At 57.1% G+C, this 20,244-nt stretch overlaps 1 long non-coding RNA gene across 1 annotated transcript in view; it reads left to right on the top strand.

Annotated features, from left to right (window-relative positions):
• The first annotated feature begins 1,990 nt into the window (after positions 1-1,990).
• Positions 1,991-20,244, top strand: part of LOC109318594 — a 26,642-nt gene continuing 8,388 nt past the window's right edge. The window contains exon 1 of the long non-coding RNA XR_002103284.1: positions 1,991-2,410. This is a non-coding gene — a long non-coding RNA (uncharacterized LOC109318594). The remainder of the gene's footprint in view (positions 2,411-20,244) is intronic.

Raw genomic sequence — 20,244 nt, 5'->3', positions numbered from 1 at the left:
GTGGAGGGGGCTGCCGCCTCGCCAGAGAGGCTGTGTCATTAGAGGAGCCATCAATGGGAAATTGCATTGTGGATTAAATTGCAGGGTAAAAGAGTGCGCGGTGGGGTGGGGGAGGGGGGGCATATCTGAAATTCAAGTGATTATTGCAGCTGAGGATGAATTAAAATCCCTGTGCGAGCAATTTAGGTCACCGACAACGTGCTTAGAAAGTAACATGCAAGGAGCAACCGGGAAGCAGCAGGAGGCAAGGAGCATCTGTGCCGGAGGCGGCGGGCCGGAGCCGGGTGCTGCGGCTGATCCGGGGCCGCAGGCGAGCTACAGCCTCCCTCACCCACCCCAGAGTCCTAACTCTTTCTATTCCCTTGTCTTCTCTCCACTCTTCTCTGCCCCCGATCTCCACCGCCCCCTCCCCACTCCCGTACATGGTTCTCTCCATAGGGTTACGGGTTGGGGGCGGCAGAGAAGACATTTCGGCTGAATTAGAGGCAGGGGGTGTGCGAGGCCAGTTCAGCAGTCGGGTCTCCAGCCTCACCAGGGCTCACAACAAGGCTCTGGATGGGCAGAGGTTCTGGTGGACCTGAAACAAGAGGCTCGATCCCCAGCGGGGGCAAGTCAGGGGCATGCTGATTTGCACTGAGGCTGGTGCCCAAAGCCTTTGCCCCAGGCGCTCCCGATAACCTCAAGGAGTGATAGGCTTCTTGCATCTCTTCTCCCTGCTTGTGCTCTGGCCTTGCCCAGCTGTTGGGACACACCTGGGATCTGACAATGTGCACCAGTTGCCCCCTACCAAACGACGGAGCAGAGGCGTGTTTGCCATATGCAGGCAGTGCCCAGTAGGCAAAGGAAGGGTTTTTGGGGGTCCAGACTCTCAAGGAGCTGTGCAAAGAGGCCCCGCTCTCTGCAGGCCTTGGGATCTGGCTCCATTCCTCAGTGCTGTGAGTGCCCCATAAAATACAGACGGGCTGGAGAGCCCAGACAGCCCGAGAGGAGGGTGAGCCGGACTGGGCTGGTTCATTAATTCTCCAGATGAAGATACAGCAGGTCAAATATCCCCCTGCGCCTCCCCGGCACAAACAGCCCTGAGCATCACCAGGAGACAAGCTATGCTCCCCCTTGCGTGGCCAGCAAGGGTGCTCACGTGCCAACCCCGGAGGCAGTGATGGGCACGGTGCCCACTGCCCAGCCAGGGCAGCAAATCCTTTCCCCAGCTTGCAGACTCGTAGCCTCTCCAGTAGCTCCCCACTGCCCTGCATGGCTATCACCTCTGCTTGACAGCTACGGAACAAGTGGCCAAGAAGGTCAAGTGACTTGCCCAGGGCCACCTGCTGCAGCAGTGGCAGAGCACACTCTTACCTTGCTGGAGCCCTGCTCCCATCCCCACACAGGCAGCCTCTCAAACCCATCCACACACTCTGCAGTCATCGTGGCCGTGGCTCCCCCTCCGAACGACCGTCCCAGCTCCCTGGAGCCACCCTGACACCATGTGGCTGCCCTCTCCTAGGAGCCAGGGGAAGCACGGTGGCTGGAGAGCCATGCTGAGTGGCGCTGCGACACACCAACAGCCCACCAAAACTGACAGGGAGACTTGCAGCCTCTGCAGTGGACATGGTGCCCTGTTGTACAGGGCAGGGACCACAGCCCCTTCCCTGCCTGGGCACGATGTGCTCCGCAGCTCGAGTACAGCGGCGAGCAGTGCACCGGCGTCCTCGTACCAGCTCTAGAGCATGGGGCAGACCCTGGGGACCCCGGGCAAAGCCCTGCTCTTCCCTACGCCCTCGGTCCCCTTCACCCTTTGCTGACCTCCAGGCAGAGACTCTCCTGCCCTGTGTCTATGCAGCGCCCAGCACAAAGGACCCCACGGGGCCTAACAGCAGCACCACGTCCCACAGGCACCAAGTTCATTACACTTCCCCCCTGCTGAATATCCCCACCCCCCCACCCTGACCCATGCAAGGAGGATACATCATCCCACTGCAGGGTTGGGGGGGGTCTATGCTGAGGCCTCAGAAACATGTGCCACTTGTGAGCTCCATAGGTTTCAGCCGCCGCTTTGATGTTTCTCCCTGCCTGTGGGCCCGTATGCTGCAGCCTCCGTCCTTCTCTGCAGATAAAAGGTGATGCCTGCAACGGCTTGGCCTGAACGGGTTAAATTCACGCACATGCAGACAGAAGGGAAAAAAAATAAGCTGGAGCGGCGGTGGCCTCATTTCAGTTCCAGAGGAGACACCAACACCCCCCCATGTCAACCATCAGCTCACCGCTAAGATCACGCTCTCGCTGGGGCTTTATTTATCTGCATGCCAGCTTTCTCCTCCCTCCCTCCCTCTCCCACTTCGCCTTTCTCTCTCCCTCTCCCTCTCTCCCCACCAGAAAGCAGCAGCTTGGAGAGATCTGCAGTTCAAACATTAAGGTAATTATGAGGCAGCGGGCGTTTGGGAGGGGGAGTGGGGGCGAGGGGGAAATGGCTATACAGTGTCCTTGCGATGCCCTATTGTCTCACGTCCTAGATGGGGAATTTGGGAAGCTGGGCGCGGGGGACCCTGGGGGGTCTCTGGGGCAGGAGGGACTCTGGCCTGGCTTCGAGGGGTCCGGTGGGTATTTTGATACAGAAGGGTGAGAGACCGGGCGGCTGCATACCTATAGACCTGCTTCTGCATGCATGCACCGACAGCCATGACAGCCACGGCTTGGGCAGCCCAGGAGAAGCAGCTAGCCGTGTCCATGTGCTGTAGCGTCGCCGGGGTTGCTCTCCCCTTGGCTTCTTCCTGATGCTTGTGGACTGGCAGCCAGCTCAGACGGCTCCTCCACACCCTGCGTGGATGTGCCCCATTGTTCTGTCTTTGCACGGACACCTCCTCGTGCCCTGCACATCTGCACATCCTAGTCTTACCCCCACTCTTCACTGAGCTTCTCTGCCGTCCTCCCTTCCCGGTGCATCCTGATCGAGCCATCCCCTCTGTCTCTGTAGGATCTTTGCAAGAAATCTGCCTGCACTGTCTCATCGATCTCGTGAGCCTAACGATACCTGCCGGTCCATACTTAGTCTTGCAACACCTCTAGTTCAGCCTATTTTGTGCCAGGACAATGCATCTGCCCTGATACAGCCCATCTAGCCACACACGGGTGTTACCTTCAGTGCTCTTGTTCTTTGTATCATACAGGAGATACGTGCTCGGTGCCATTTTATCTGATTCCTTGTGTAACACTGGGAGCAGGGAGGGAGTTGTGAGGTTGGGAGGGAAGACGCCATAAACCGAGGACAGGCGATATTCCCCAAGATGTTATTCTGCAGCCATTTCAAGGGAGACAAAGGCCCGAGGTCCCTTATGAACGTTTTCCTGCATTGTAAAAACTAGCTCCAGGCTGCAACCGATTGCAAATTGGTGTCAGTGGAATTTTATCCCACTTCAGACATGCAAGACAGGGATGGAGGCGGTGAGCCAGGCATTAAGATGTGGCTTTGCAGATGAGAATCAATTCCCCTTCCCTGCCATCTCATTAGCTAGTCTTTGTTCAGGCACTTGCGGGTCGACTTAGATGGGTGAAAGGGAAGAAAAACCCGGGCCTTGTCCATGCCCCAAAATCTGTTATGGGAAATCCTTTGTGAGCACGGTGTCTTGTTGTTACTACCTTTCTGAGGTGCCCCAGGCGAGGTCAGACCCCCTTCTGCTGAGCCCTGTACACGCTTAAGACAGGACCTCTTCCTTTGTTGGGCTCTTTTGTCTGGATCACAAACTCTTTGGGGACCCCCACCACCACCCTCTGTTGTACGTGTGGGCAACCGAGAGACCCAGAGCACGTCTACACATTCATTAAGGCACCCTAGTTACTGCGCATTAAGTTTAGGATTTGGTTAACCAAGTACTAATTCAATGTGCAGTAACTCGCACTATTGTGCAGTAGCACTGGTGCGTGGCTTTTTTTCTAATACTGAAGTGCTCCTTAGCTTAATAACATTGCGCAGTCATGCATTAGCATGCTTTCTGAGCGGCTCGTTACTGTGCAGTGTTATTAGGCTACTGCGCAGTAAGTGTCTCGTGTAGACGTGCCCCCGGGGAGGCTGAGTGATGCTCCTGGCAGTCCTGTTTGCTCCTTCCCTGCCTCTCCGTCCTTCCCCCGAGGAGTCGGAGATCAGCCTGACAGATGGACAGAGGACTGTGGGGACAGAGAGGGGCTGATGGGGGTGATTTGCATTGCTCCTGCTCTCCTTCGGGCTGTGACGGGGGAGCGGGGACAGCACCGCGGACAGCTCCCGGCAGGGCAGCCCTTGGGTGGGCGCGGGAGCCCTGGCTCGGGCTGGCCTGGCGCTGTCTGCCTTGGCCGCAGCCTTCCCCGGAGACCCCCGGCCATGCGATGCTTATGATTTCGGGGGTCAGGGCAGCTGTGCTGCACCCCCAGGCCTGCCTCCCGGGGCGGGGGGCTTCATGGGTGGCTGAGCCCCCGCCATCGTCTCCGCCCTGGTTTCTCTGCCCCGAGCGTGGGGTCAGAGGCGGGGATGGTGAACGCCCAGCCACGAGCAGACGTGCTGCTGCTCGATGCAGACCCCTTCCTCCCGAGCGACGGTCCCTGCCTGGTCTGGCCCCGCGTCTCTAGCGCACAGCCTGGTAACCCTGCCAATGCCCCCGTGTCCGTTTTAGGGAGCTGTGCAAATCCCCATGGCGGGCCAGGCCGAGACCACCAAACTCATGTCACCTGTGATATGAGCCAGGTAGGAGCTGAGAGCCAGAGGCTGCCCCCCCGCCAGCTCCTCACGTGGCCCCAGACGGACTCCAGCGTGCAACTGGGAGTCAAGAGACCTGTGCTCAGCCTGGCTTGTGACCCGAAGTCCTTCCCCCTCTCCGTGCCTCAGTTTCCCCTCTGTCCTGCAGGGATGATGACCTCTGCTCCAAGAGAGCCGAGAAGCTGCCTGTGCCCCTGCACCACCTCAGGTCATCTCCCTCTGCTCCAGGCAAAGAGGATTTTCGATGATCAAGGTCTATTTTTAGCCCTGACCTTGAGCTTCGCCTGGCAGCTCCTTCCTCCCCGCCACCGACTCAGGAGGGGTTTGCTCCGCACGTGGGCCGAGGCTGTGTCCTTCCGGCCCCTGGGAGAGCTGAACACGCCCACGTGAGACCATTAAAGGCAAGAAGGGGACAGGGGCAGAGTTATTTTAATATCTTCTGCCCCTGAAAAGCTGCTCCCTGGTTTTCAGGCAGAGGCTTGTCTTCCAAACCCTGCCCAGTGCCACGCGCTGCACCAGCTCCCTGCTGCAAACCTCTGCGCAGAGGGGGTGGAAAGAAAGGAGGAAGACGGGGAGAGCTGAGTAAGGGGTGAAGGCTCAGGCGGGGAGCAGGGAGGCAGGGTCCCTGGAGGAGCCCACCCATGGCCAGGGACCCAGCATCTGTCCTCTTCCTGCCGCCCCAAGCTGCATGGACAGGCATGAGACCCTCCTCATCCTGGGAGGGGTAGTTATCGCCAGCGGCTTGGGGATAAGGGGGAAAGGATGGTTTGTTGGTGCACAGAGAGCTCCCTTAGCCCTTGCAGAGCCTCGTGCTTTAATTAGGGCCATCGTTAATGTCTAGTTAGTGATTCAAAGAGCCAACGGGACCAGGCGAATGGAGGATATGGCCCAGGTTGCGCAGAGCCCAGTAGGGTCTGCGTGCAAATGCTTCCCGTGTGCAAATGCTCCCAGGGCAGCTCCCCCCTGTTCTGGCCTGGGAAGGCCCCTGCAGTCCCTTTAGATGTGGGGTTCGCTGTAAATAGACATTTCTGCTGGAATCAAAGCATCTGGGGCACTGGGGAAAAGGGCCTGGACTTGGCCTGGAGCACTGGTCACCCAGCGGTCTCTCCCCTTGAGGGTGGAAACCCCTGAGGCCTGTCCCACGGAGTTACCAAGGGCACCTTAAGGGACCCAGAAGGCCTCATCAGTGCCTCCCCCAGGGGAAAGGGCCTTCCCCTCCCTGGTACCACCATCTGGGCCACCAGCCCTGCCACAACAGCCGCACGCGCGCTCGCCTGCAACCAGGACCAGCACAAAGGGAGGCAGAGGCAGGCCTGAAGAGCCTGGGGGAAGAGGCAAGCCCAGTCCAGGCATGGGGGGCTGATCTGGAAGGAAGGGAAGACCCTGTCGGTGTCCTGTACCTCAGTTTCCCCATCTGTAAACCAAAAGCCAGGCAGCTCAGTGCGAGGCAGGGAGGTGGGGACGAAGCCCCCGGCCTGTCTGCTGTTTCCATTGAGCGGGTTGGGCGCAGGATTGGCTTTGACAGCAGATCAGTGAGCCTGACCTAAATCTGGGAGCAGCGCTGGGGGGCAGGGGAGGGGGGAATCAAAGAGATGGTGTGCTTGGAAATATGCACCCGGCCTGCTTAGCTTTTATCTGTCTCCCGCTGGACCTCTCCTTTCCCGCCCCCACAGCAAACACATCCACCGCCGCGGCTGCACGGACACATGGCCAGGGCTGCCCGGCCACTGCGGCCAGCAGAGAAGCACCCCCGTCCCCCCCAACTTGCCAAGGGGTCAGACCCTCCTGCAGGGGAGGCAGCATGGGTCAGTGGGCAGAGCAGGAAGCCAGGGCTCAGTCCTTCTCCCAGGCCAGGTCAGCCACACAGTGCCGGGTCTACGTGCAAGGTCATGGAGCCTGCTGTGCCCTTGATAACCATTAATGACACGTGACTGCTGGCACCCATGGCCTTGGGGATCAGCCCTTGGACAGACGCAGCTCTCAGGGTCTTTCCCATCCATTTGTTTATGTCAAAGCTGATTGCTCTGCTGATCGGTCCCTGGGGCAAAGGGAACTAGCAAGAAGAAATACCTTATTTTGACCATGCTGAAGTGGGATGGGTCTGAATTTGGTTTGGGAGGGAGGGAGCGGGGGACAGCTGGGATTTGTCATTTGGACCTGAGCGACTGGGCAAAAGCAACAGGAGCCGGCAGAGTACCGCGCGGCACCCCAGCTGCATCCAGAAAAGCTTCAGGTCAAAGATGCTCACCTGGCGCCTTCAGGATCTGGGCTGAGGGGGTGTTCAGCAGAAGCACAGGTCACAAACGGGGATGGAGAGGAAGCAGCTGTGAACAGGCTCCTTCATCCCACCCTGTCCAACAGAGCTACCTTCACGCCCAGCCGCAGAGGCTCACAGCACCCGTATGGGGTCCGTGCCTCTCACATAGGTCCTTGCTTTGACTCTGCTGAGCTCATTTCCAAAGCTGGGACCTCGCTTACACTGAGGTCCCTGAGCCTGGCTCCGCCAACCCTGCACAGCTGCACTAGGGCAATGAGATGGGAGCTGAGAGCAGGGCCCGGGATGCTCGGTGCTGGGCACAAACACAGCAAGGACCAAGCCATCGCAGGGGCATGGGCTTAGTCTCTCCCCCAGGACTTCTTTCTTGGGGTAATAAAAGGCCAGCTTGCAGCTCCCTTGGAAGGGGGCCTTGTGGGGAGCTGGGGGTTTAGGCGGTCTTGTGGTTGGGGAGAGACCGGCCAGTGGGCTGGCCTGCTGGCAGAGGCACTCTCTAGGCTTGCAGTCTGACTAGCCAAGATGGACAGAGCGTGGGAGGGGAAACAGAGGCACAGAGAGGTGAGGTGACTCCCCCAAGGCCGCACAGCCAAGCGGTGGCAGAGCCCCTGCCCCTTTCAACAGGAGATCAGGCCCAGACTCCCTCTCACTTGCAGCTGGGGGGTCATCTCAGGGTGGCTTTTATTAAGCCACAAGGGACATCTTGGTCTACGGGGCCCAGTGGAGGCCCTGCTGCAGCTTCCTAAATGAGCATCCTGCTGGCCTCCCTTGTCCTTCAGCAGTTCAGGAAAGAAATAGGTGGAAACCCTGGGCTGAAGTGGGGAGCCCAGGTGCATCCCCAGTATGTGCCAGCACGACTACATGGCACGTCCTTACGGAGGGGACTGGGACTGGGGCCGGGAGAAGCGGGGGCTAGGAGCAGCCTTTTGGGGTGCCTGTTGACTGGTGCACACCCAGCCAGAGCATCCAGCACCCCCCAACCACGTCGATCCTGCCCTGCCCCCTGCTACCTCACGTCGGGACCCCCACACGAGTCCACACAGCCTGCCCACCCCCCACCCGAGGGCACCGATCTCCGAGGCTCCAGGCTGGTCTCTGCCCACGCTGCCACTCTACCCGATGGACACCGCCGTGCGCAGGGGCACGATCTGGCCCCTCTGTGCAGCGGTTTCGTGCCATGGGCCAAGGTGCACGACAGATGGGGAGGAAACCACGTGGTTTTCCTGGGAAGATGCCTGATGTGGACCAGTGACTCGTGGTCACTGCTCATCTGTGGCCATTAGCCGGGACAGTCACTTGGGATCCAGTGGCGAGAGGTGGGGGCATCAGCTCGGCGCGCCGCTGGCCCGGTTCTCTCGTTCCATGTCAGCCTCGTTACTGATCATCATCAGGGGAACTTTCCTTTCCTATTAAACCCCAAACTTGGAGGGGCTGGATCCTGCCTGGGGCTGGCTGCCTACAGCTCCCACCGCAGTCCTATCTCAGCCCCCTCCCTGCTCGCCACGGGAAATGGTGCAATGCAGATGGGCTCGTGATTAGGTACTCAAGTCCCTTCTGCTCTCGCCCGGCGGAAGAGCAGTTTCCATTTCACGTCCTCCCTGGCCTGCTGTGCTGGGAGAATGAGACCACCCTCCTGCTGAACCAGCTCCCCTGCACGGGGGCTTCCCTGTCCTCAGGCCCTCGTAGCCCTGTCGCAAGGTGGCAAAGCCTGGGGGAAGTAGGTGGATGAGAAAAGAGTGAGGTAGCTGGGCCAGGCCAGCTGCATCCATGGGGTCTGGCCTGGGGCTTCTCCTTCCAACTCTTGCCTCTTCTGCTTGCCTGCCCTGACATCTCGCCCCCTTCTCCCCCATCGGGATATAGCACTGCAGAGCCCTTTGCTTGATGGGTCCCCAGCAAAAAAAGATCTCCCTGCCCCCTCCTGAGCTTGCAGAGCACACCCCTTGTATCAATGCATGCTGGAAAACGCATGGCTCCCCTTCCTTATTCATCCGTATTCAACGTCCCTGATGAAAACAAAGCAAAAGCAGCCTTATCTCTCACGACAATGGACTGGGGTGTCCTTGCCTTTGGTCGGGTCTCAGGGGAAATGCTGTGAAAGACCCAAGTTGCTGCCTTCTCGCAGCGGCGTGGTTAACAGACAAGCAATGCAAGGAGAGGCGGTGGGTTTACAGAGAGACGGGCTGCGACAAACGACCCCTCCCTTCTGGATTATTGCTGGTAATACGAACATTAGTCATACGATATTTATATCACAGCAGTGCCCAGACACCAGGATTGTAACCGGCTGCAGTTTTCTATATTGGGACCATCCCTTTCAGATTTCATTTCTCTCTGTAGGCTCCTCTGAGCCCTGGGTGGCAGGATGCATGGTTATTCTGGGTCCCCAAGGACTGAGCTGCTCCCACAAGAAATGAGCTGCTCTCACCAGTAAAGGCAAGAGCTGCAGACTGGGTTCACTAATGTGACGATCTACCTGCGAGCACAGCCCCGCACGCTCTTCTGCCGAGTGTTTGCAGGCTGGAGCCTCCGCTCCAATCGCTGTGGCATAGTGTTAGCTGTCTCATATGCCTATAGAAATGAAATAAGCAGCAAGAGCATCATTTCTATATCTAAAATGAGCCAGGCATTTGCTAAAACCACGTGAGCTGCCAGTCTCAATATGTGAACAATGCCTCAATCCCCCAAATATTTCTGGCCTGATCCGAGGCAATCGCAGTCTTTCTGCTACATTCGGCAAGTGCTGGACAGAGGCTTGGCTAAGTAACTCGTTGCTGGTGAGTCTCTCTCTCACGTGGGTAAGGGATTGAAGCATGGGTGCCTTTGAGCAGAATGCAATAGCATTTATATCCCATTAGCACCTACAGGCTAATCAAAAGCAAGCCCTCTCGTGCTACTATGCAAACAGTGACAGCTCCTGCCCCCCAGTAGCTGATCGTGTGGAGATCCTTTCATCTGAATGAGAAGCAAAATGATTCTCCCTGTCCACCTGGGTATTGCTAGTGCACCTGTCACCCTGGGATCTGGGCACCAGCTAATGCAGATCTGGTCTGGAAATAATGAGCATCAGTAATAATTGATAAAACTGAACAGAATGGAAACCAAGTCTTCTGGTTAGCGGCAGTAATGAAAGTATCACGTGATGACGTGGAATCCATGCAGGCTAAATATTTTGGAGGGGTTTAGTATGACGGATGACAAAGTCTCTGGGGGATGTTGCGCGGCTTGAATGGGAATGTGTCGATATCACGTCCACGGGGTGAAGCTGCCGGGTCAGAGGTTTCTCTCGATGCCTGGTGGTGGTGCTGGGGTTTTTTTCCTCCCCTCTGTCTCATTCTTCGTATAAATAGAATAGATTCACAGGAGGGAACCAAAAAGTCTCTTATCTCCCTCCTTCTTCCAGCTGCAGACATGGCTGAGCCTTGCTCGTGTGCCTGAGTAACCGCTGCAGTGTCCGGCGTGCACTTCTGTAAGCGTGGCCCTGCACCATCCTGCTCTCAGGCACCCTGGTGTGCGTGCGGTCTGCGAGCTGGTTGGAGTAGCCACAGGCAGACACGAGGTCGGGATGTGCACGGATATACAACACCCTGCACGTGGGGGGGTGGGTCCTGCATGACGCTGAGCCATATGCCCTGGTCCAGCAAAGCCCTTAACCACATGGTTAACTGGAAGCACATGGGTGGCTGCATTGTTTCGGCATGTGCACTGCCAGGCCTGGGTTCAAGTGGGTCTGTTAGCCAGCTTGACGTGTTCTCCTACCCTGCTAGCACCAGTATGCAGACCCCAGCACGGCTCGAGCAGAAGGGCAGGCAGGGGAGCATGGTGGTACAGGCCAGGGGACACTCAGATGCCCGTGTTCGGTGCCTGACAAGCAGCACCCACTGGATTCACATATCTAAGAGCACAACCCTCCCCACGGCCTTGATGTGTTAGCTGCATTGCTGACCCAGGGCTGCCTGAGCTGGATGCAAAATGCCGTCCTGCCAGGGCTTGCAAAGGGGCTCTGAGCTTTGATCAGGTGCCAAACCACCCTGGTGGCTGCCCGCCTCTGCCCGGGCATAGCTCAGCTGTCAGCAGGGGAGTGGGGGGTCTACGTTAGAGCTGACTCCTGTCCTTCCCCCCTAAACATCTGCAATGAAGTAGGGTTTATGCCTGGTGCCAACCAATATGCAGGCTGCCAGCCAGCGCAGGAGCCTGACGGCATTTCCTGGATGCCAGGAGAGTGCCGGGCCCAGGGATGCCGTCCCCATGACTCCACGCTCCTTGTCCACATGTCTCTCAGACTTACCCTGGGGCGAAGACGGTGCATTTGTACAGTGCCTAGCGCCCTGGGATCCTGGGCTGGCTCCCAGGCAGGCTGGCAATGCAGATGAGGAAGAGCCCAGTCTCCGCTGCGTGTCTTTGCTTGCTGGCTCTTGACAGAGAGGTGGCTCATTTATAATGGGGCAGTGAGGGGAGGGGGCCAGTATCCCAGTTTGCTCCTACTCTCGCTTTCACGCGCCTGCGGTGGTCAGCAACGCGTTGTAAATGAGAACCGAATGACGCTTGCCTGGTCTCGGGGGCGGGTTCTCCCGTCTCCCTAAGCCCAGGGCCTGTTTGAACAGAGGTCGCCCGGACTCAGAGACGAGCAACAAGCCGTGTAGCCAAATGCAGGGGCCTGAGGGGCCTGGCAGGGGAGATACCACGAGGTTTACTGATCTGGCAGGGGAGATCCCCTTCTTCCTGGCCTTGAATGACTCGGTGTAGTTGGAGAGTGAAGGCCTGTCCCTTGCACCGCGGACAGGCTGACCCCTGCCAGAGGCTGCCCACGCCTCCCAAGGGGAGGATCTCGGCTATGCAGTTTATGGCGACGGGGCTTTCCCTCTAGCTTGCCTTTTGGGCTACGGACAAATGAGGCCAGGGGGCATCTGAACCCCAAGGCCTCCAGGTTTGGGGCTGGTGTGTGGATTTGGGAGCATCTGAAGCCCCAGGCTGAAGAGCTGGGAGGTAGGCTACTTATCGGTGGTAGCACCACATGGACCTGAAGGATTGAGCTCTGCTCAGTCGATCGAGTCTGGAGCTGATTTGCCCCCACCACATTTCAAAGCAATGCCCCTGCCTGCAGGCTTTCCTGTCCGGCGGTGGGGATGCTGCCCAGGCTGGCCTGTCGGCTCTGGGCCCTGGTGCACCATCGATTCAGTGGTTGTAAAGCCACGAGGATCAACCCGCCCGACCTCCGGGACAGCACAGGCTGCCCATGTCCCCTGCACCCCATGTATCACAGCGCAAGAGCTGTAGCATGGCGTATTGCAGCACGTGCCTCCTGCTTGCAAGGGGGGCTGGAGGAGCACAGGGCCTTGTATCTGCATTAGATGCACAAGGCACTTTCTCCCCAGCCATCCCCTGGGCCTGCCGGCAGCCTCCCGAGGTGTGAGGAGGGCAGGGCCCTGCACCCTGCCAGGATGATGGATGCTTCCTGCTTCCCAAAGGCAAATCCAAAAGAGATGAATTACAGATATCGATTAGGTTCCTCCTCTCCCTGGGCCAGGCTTGGGCAAGGGCAGGGAGGAGGGGTGGAGGGGAGAGGAGGACGGGGGAGGGCAGGGAACCTGGAGGAGGGCACGGTTCATTCAGAAAATTAATTGCTGTCAAACGGATTTGGAGCCCAATCAATCAAGGTCAGGGCGCCGCGGTCCCCCATCGATAGCCGTGTGCAGTGCTGCAGTGCGGCGCCGGGGCCTGCGCACATGCTAATTGCCTGGAAGGGAAGAAAAGGGCAGGGAAGGGAAAGCTGCTCCTCACCCGACACACAGGCTTGGCACGGGGGCAGCTTTGGACCAGCCGGGGATCCTATCTTGACCCCCTTCCAGCCAAGCCCACAGAGGAGGCGATATCTGCACAGTGTAAATGCACTGTGCAACTCCCCCCGGCCCCTTCCCCTGCAGGGATGCCTGGAGATCCCGGTGAAGGGCGTAAAGAGAAGCCGTGCTCTCTGCTTGCAAGGAGACAGGGAGAAAATGGCAGGGGGAGAGATTCAGGCCTGGATCCTGATACTCATTGTAGCCGCCAGCTCTGGAGCCCCTCCTGATTTACACCCGCGGGAGGCGCATGCAAGAGAGACGGCCTCAGCACTGCGCCTGTCCCTTTAAATGATGCAATCTCACTTACATGACTAATCTCTTATTTATAGTCTCTTCCATTTTAATGACGCTCCCCGACACTTGCAGCAGAGCCATGTCACTGCCTCGTGCTCTGGGCCCCGTCCCCTGCCTGCCGGGGCCAGAGGGACCGCAGCCTGCCCCCGGGCGAGGCAGCGTGGAGGATGGATGCACGGGAGAGATGCTATGGGTGCGGGAGAGCAGCTCCCCGCGAGGCAGAGGCAGGCAGCAGCCATTATGTGCTGGCCAAGAGTGGCGTCGCAGCCCCGAATCGGTTTCCCGGGGCAGGGGGAGACCGACCGGGACACCCAGTCCCGGCTAAAGCTGCACCGAGGAAGAGGAGCCTATTGCATTGCTCACTGCGGCGCCTGGCGCTGCCGGCTGAGATCATCGCAGGGCCGAGTGCCAGACCCAACGGAAAAGACCTTGGGCGTAAGGTCCCCTGCGAAGGACGGCGCCTCCCGAGCGCTGCACTGCAGCGTCAGCTCGCCTCGCCGGCAGGGCTCCCAGCTCACTGCAGCGACAGGAGCTGCCACGGGACTAGGACTGATCCCAGCTGCTCGCAGCCCACCGCCGGGGCCCTTTTCCCATCGGGCCGTGTTGCAGGTCCGGCTGCCGTCTCCCCGGGCGCAGGCCTTCCTGTTCCCCGCCGCAGAGCCCTGTTCCCTGCCGGTCTGCGCGGCATGGGGTCACCTCCACCCGCCTCAGGCAGGGAGAAAGCGCTGCCAGGTCATGGCGTGGCCTGTGGGGTATAAAAGGGAACAGCTCAGCACCTCCCTGCCCACAGCCCCTGCCCCTTCCCCTCCTTCATCTGCCTTGTCAATGCAGATCGCGTGCTCGTGAGAGCAGGCCCGAGTCCTGCCGGGGGCACGTGCACTGCCCAGCCCGGGGGCCTCTGCTCTTAGCCAAGGCCTGGCGACGCTCCTGCAATAACCACAAAATGCCCCCGCTTTTCCTAGGATTCTCTCTTCCTGGGTGCTAACTGGGTTTAGTTAGAGGTTAAAATAATTGGCATGAGACTGCACTGATGGGTGGCTGAAAGAAGCCAGCTGAGCTCCACCGATGGCAGGGCAGGGAGTGCCCGGCTCACAGCCACTGGCAGTCTGGTCATTTCTGGGTGCGAGCACGCGCGGTGCCTCTCCGCACTTTTGCAGGCCTGGGGAGCAGATACTGCATTAACTAGGATTTCCCCACCCCCAGCTCTCTTCTTCTGCAGAGACCCTGTCTGCAACCAGCGGAAAGGACTGTATTGCTCTTGATTTATATGACAATAGCACTTGGAAGCCTGATTAGGCCTTGGCTACACACAGGGGAAGAAGCAGTCTTTGCTCCACATAACAGAGGGGAAGGAAAGAGATGGGCCCAAGGCTACACAAAGGGTCAGTAGCAGCCCCAGGACTACAATCCTGGTCTCCTGGATCCCTAATATTGCCCCTGGTATTACCCCCACCTAGCTGGGGGCTGCCACAAGTAGCACGCGGCTTTGTTTTGGCTGAGAGCTCATTGAAACAGGTCCCATTGCCTTCATCGGGGCTGGGATCTCATCCCAGGTCTTTCTTCCCTATTCGTAGCTGGCATCCTTTTAGATAGCAAACAGCACGTTGCTCCACATGGTATCGATCGGTACCCATCCTGTCCTCCCGGACCCTCGCGCGCCTTCCCTTTGCTTTGTTCCCGCTGCATGGGCAGGAAAGGACAGCTGCCGCCTGCTGCTCTTCATGGAGTCAGCAAGAGCGAGGGGCACTCTGCGGCCCTGGCAGCAGCTCCCTGCACCCAGCTGACGAATACCGAGACCAGGCAGGAGAGGCATGCCTTTGCTATAAAAAATGCTGCCTGCAGAAAATGTGATAGGGCTTACGGCCACTTAAAGCACTAGTGCTGTCTGTTGATCACAGGCAGTGTTTTAAAGATTTCTTCCATTACTTTCATGCATCCGGGAATGGATTTTGCAATCAGCTAGCAACACTGCAGAGCTAGAAAGCTTTGCTGTGGCGTATTGCAGGAATCAGAGTGTTTTGACACAGAAATTAGGTCCAGCGGGCATTGGGGGATACGCAAGCCTCTGGTTATGAGCCTGCTAATCCAGGCAGCAGAAGATTACCGGCTGAGCACATGCATGCCTATCTTTTCCCACATAGCTACAATCATTTATCATAGGAAAACTAAATAATTGTATTTATTAAACAGAACAGGAATCTGTTTGGCCTTGATGTACGAACCAGTTAGGGAGACCACTACTGTTTTCTTACAAGGACGACATTTGGGTAAAATGCAGATATTTAAAATGTCATAGATTTTTGCCTGTTACCAACACACCTCAGATGGGGCAAAGGCTGAACAATTAAACTTTGCGTTGCTTTTTATCTTTCATTTTTCATCTTTATAAAAAATCCTGCCCTGCCAAGACAATGGAAGTAGCGCAGTTGATTTGTGACTGATTTCACTTCCCAATTCCCTAGCTGCTACAAGGCTGAGTTTTCTGACTGCAAGAGAAACACATTAGGACTGACCCTGCAGTGAGCAATGCACGGGTGTAGACGTGCAAAAAGACAAAGCAAAATGAAGATAAAAAGCCCATGTCCATTAAGAAAAAAGCCACAAGTAAATATTTCTATTTATGGTTCTTTGCAAACAAAGGGCTGGATCTTTCAGATGCTCTCAAGTCCGGACCCAAGAGGCAAGGTAGCACATAACTCTCACTAAAGCCATTGGGAATTAGGTGCCTAAATACCTTTGTGGGTCCAGGCTCATGCATCGGCCTGACCTTGTTCCTGTGGAGGGCAGATGCTATTGAAAATCCCACAGGACCCTAGTGCTGCATGGGCCTCAGCTATGGGCTACTCGGTTCTCCCAATCGCACCCCAGACCGTAAGTTATTTGGCACATTTCTTGCACCCCCAGATCCTGGTGTCATCCTGTCATATCGGCTTCTACTTATACACGGCCATTCCTTGTCCCCGTGCCTATGAAGGGAGGAAAGCTTATAACCATAACCCAGTGAGCAAAGAAAAAGCACTGTTAAAAAAAGCAGCTCCCCCACCTCCTCCGGGAAAGACCAGATCTGCATTCAGAAACCAGCTTGTTCCCGGGTCACTCTCTGTTCTCCCCTGTGCCGTTCCCAGCAGAAAAGCCCCTCTGCCTGTCTCGGCTGCTCTGCCTTCGAAGGAAAGCTCGCCTCCTGGTTGCTCCATTTTCCTTGCACAGACCCCCTTGCAGGGTTTGAATGACACTTCCACTCTTGGTGGGGGTCTGCAAAAAAAACTGGGCTCCCCATCACGATGCCCAAATAAAATTGGAGACCCCCCCAGGTTATGCTTTTCAAATCTTACAGGGGGGCTCTTGTCTCTTACGGGGGGCTCAGCCCCCCCAAGCCCCCCCGGCCCCCTTCACCCACAGCCCATCCTGTGCAAAAAGGCTGAAGCCCAGCCTTGGAGTAGTTCTGTGGGGGCAGATAATGATGCTCCCCACCCCATCTCAACCCAGTCTTGAGATCTACTTAAAAAGATAATTTAGTAGTAGTAGTAGTAGTATTGTTGTTGCTGCTATGATTACTATTGTTATTACTATCATTATTGCTATTATTAATGCTGCTACCACTACTATACTTATTATTACTACTGTTATTGTTATGTTGACGTCTATCCTGCCATACCCAGGAAAGCTCAGGGCAGCTCACGATACAAGACAAGCCACCAGAGAAGAAACCCAGCCGATTAACAAGGTGCTCTCCCTATCATGCCAGTCTGTACTGCCCATACATATAACTCTCTTTATATATAGAATATATTAAAAATATATATATGTCAAAGACAACCTGGGTCAGTGAATGACCACAGCAGAGCCCTGGGCTTTCTGGGGCTTTGTGCTCTCAGTAGCTGTGTCCTTGTTTCCCAGGCCAGCGTCTTGGTTAAAGCTCAACGCGCTCTCGAAGCCACTGCAGCCGCTTCCTGCTCCGGCTCTGCTTCCCCTGCCCAGGGGTTTCAGCCGTACGCAGGCCCAGGGAGACAGCCGGCAGATCTCGCCTGTGTGGTGAAGAAGCAAGGCAGGAGCCAGGTGGGGAGATGTCCCAGGACAAAGTGCAGGGTTTGCAAACCCGCTCCATGGCCTCACTGCTTCTCCTTCATTAGGGAAGGCAGCTGCAAGGGAGGCCTCCAAGGGAAGGGACGGGGCTCTGCCGGTTCTTTAAATTCATTCCCCTGAAGCACCTATTTCCATGCGGAGTTGAGCAATCAGCCATCAGCAGGACAGGCAGAAATGCTCCGGGATCTTCCCTGCAGCGTCCTGAAACGGGGGAGCAAGTTGGCTTTCCTGGGAGGACTCATGACATCAAATGGGAATTTAGGAGGCAGAAATCCTCAGCCCTTGAGAGCCAACTTGGGAAGAGAGGGTGAGTGCAATGTTGCAAAGAGGGGGCAAAGCAAGCACCCTGACCAGCCTGGTGGGGGGGACCTGCTGGCCCAGGATGAAGCCAGGTGTCTCACTAAACTGCATGAAGATGTCCCCCTGTGCAGGCTGTTCCCATAACCAAGGTGGGGGGAATATGTTTTAAATGGACGATCCTCTATGGAGGCTGTGGGATCTCCATCCTTGGAGGTTTTCAAGACCCGGCTAGACAAAGCCTTGGCTGGGATGAGATGGTTGGGGATGGTCCTGCTTGGAACATAGGGTTGGATTAGATGTGACCTCCTGAGGTCCCTTCCCACCCTCATTTTCTAGGTTTCTGAGTCGATCCTGTCCTGAAAAGGAACTGAAAATGAGAAATCCTTTTCCTAAAGGCTTCCTGCAAAGTCACTCGGGGCAAATCCAGTGGGGCATCAAGGCAGGCAGGGAGGGGGCTGGAGCGGAGAACAAGAGGCTGGAAAGCAGAGAGCGGGAGGATGGACAGCAGGCGGACACAGGGTGGCTTTCAGGCCAGGCACAGAGGCTGCGTACGGGGCAGTACACAGAGCCGGATGGGAATGTTTCTCTTTGTAATTAAGGTGGTGGGAGTCGTAACAGACTGTGCCTGGAGGTATCGACCCCAGCAAGTGCAATGAAGCCAGCACCAAAATCCTTCCAAGAAGGCACTGAACGCATCAGGGTTTGCCATGGCTCCTTCAAGAGTCCCGGGGCCTGGCTCCATTGAGCCACGTCCTCAGGAACCCGGTTATGGGAAGGCAAAGTCAGGCCGAGCCAGGGACTCTTGCAGCCCCATCAGGCAGGCGCGGAGCCTCAGCCCTGGCGGGGAGATGGGGACTGCACCAGCCCTCCACGGCTGTTAACAGCACTGTTGTTATTTGGCGTTTGGGCATCCTTGCACGGCTTTATGTTGTACTTAAAGCTCAGGAGGATGCCGAGCACCCATGTCAGAAGGAAGACGGGAGAGCAGGCAGGGAGACCCAGTGTCAGCGGATACGTGTGCCGGAAAGGGTGAAATCCTTCTACAGGGCGATCTAGCAGGCTCCATTAATATGGATGCATGCAGCCTCAACCCTATTTCACCCTGTGCACGGACAGACTGCGGCCTGGGATCTCCAAGGCAGGAGGAAGAGATCTGTTTGGTGGGGGTTTGTCCCCAGCTGAGTTTGTTTATTGCCTGTTTGGAGCTGGTAAGCAAATGGAAACGTCCTGGTGTGATGGACGGACGGACGGACGGATGGAGGGGTGTCTATTTAAATGATCTAGTCAATTCTTAGTTAAAAGACGCACAATGTGGCCATGTCACTGGCCCCTCCCGGAGATGTAGGATCGGATTCTGATGTGAAAAAATTGAAGACGGCTATTAGCATGGCGGCCGCACGGCCCGGCCGCGTTTCTCAGCAGATTTCCAGGCTCGTGCTCATCTCCCAGCTGCCGCAAAGGGAACGAGGGGACCCGCCAAGGGGGGCTAGTCGAGCTGCAGAACGAGGGTGAATAAAGTGCCACGCAAGTGGGCCTTCCCAAAACCTACCAGGTGCTGGGATGTGACCGTGTCCATCTCAGCCTCGCCTGTGAAACCTGTAATTAAGAGACCTGAACTAGGAAGTTCCAGACTCCAGAAACCTCCACTGGTTTCCCTCTCTTTACAAAAGAGGCTTGCGTTAAAACCCTGAGCATTTAGCTGGGAAGCCGACTTGCTCCCCTGTTCCAGCACACTGCAGGGAAGATCCGGGAGCATTTCTGCCTGTCCTGCTGATGGCTGATTGCTCGACTCCGCGTGGAAACAGGGTGGAAGCTATTTCTCTGCATTCTTGTATCTTGATTTGCTTGAAGAGCGGGTCCGATGGTTTCCATGCAGTGCAGCCATTCACCCCCCTCCTTTGCTCTCTGTGGTTTTGTCTCCTGGGCTGATGGCTTGTCCAGCTCTTCCCTCATTGCATTTGAGCATCTCTTCCCCCAAAATGCCACCCAGCGATGCAGCTCCCCTGATCTACAAAGGAGGCTGGGAGCTGGGGAGGGGACAGTCCAGACCCAACAGCCACCGCCAGCCTGGGTTGTTCAAGCAAAGGTGTTGAAAAGACCTTAAAGACGGAGCGTTTTATTTCTTTATATTGTTTTAAGCAACTCGGAAATGTTCCCGCATCGGATCTGCCTCTTGGGGGCAGAGGGAAAAGCCCCCCAGCCCTCCCTCGCCCTGGCAGCCCTGCCTGCGGCGTTCGAGCTGCGAGGAAGACGAGACCCTTGGAGATCGGCCCCCGACCCAGATCCCCAGGGCTGCGACGCGTGCTGTCGGTCTCCCTGGGGCTGGCCCAGCAGCGAGACAAGGCAAGGGCGGCCTGGGGGCAGGGGAGGTGCGGATCCGGATTAGCTCATTCAAAAAAAGAGCTGCGTTGCCTAATGGACACCCGGCTCCTGGAGAACAACGACCCCGGGGCCGGCTGCGTGCTTGGAAAGAGGGGCCCGGAAGGACGGAGGTGCTGAGTGGGGAAGGGTCCCCGTGCGGGCTGGGGGTCTCTGTGCAGGTGCTGCGTGGGGAGCTGGGCACCTTATGGAAATGCCGTATGAGGAGGGGGGTCTGCATGGAAGTGCTGTGTGGGGAGGGGGTCCCTATGGCGGTGCTGTGTGTGGAGCTGGCTGGAAGAGCTGTATGGGGGTGCTGTTTGGGGAGGGGAGTCTGGATGGGAGGGCTGTGCGGGGAGAGCTGGGTCCCTACAGAAATG

This window comes from Crocodylus porosus, unplaced genomic scaffold (assembly GCF_001723895.1).
Source record: "Crocodylus porosus isolate Cpor-Errol unplaced genomic scaffold, CroPor_comp1, whole genome shotgun sequence".
Classification (NCBI taxonomy): domain Eukaryota; kingdom Metazoa; phylum Chordata; order Crocodylia; family Crocodylidae; genus Crocodylus; species Crocodylus porosus.
Note: the sequence above shows the minus strand (reverse complement) of the source record. Positions and strands in the feature narration are given on the sequence as shown.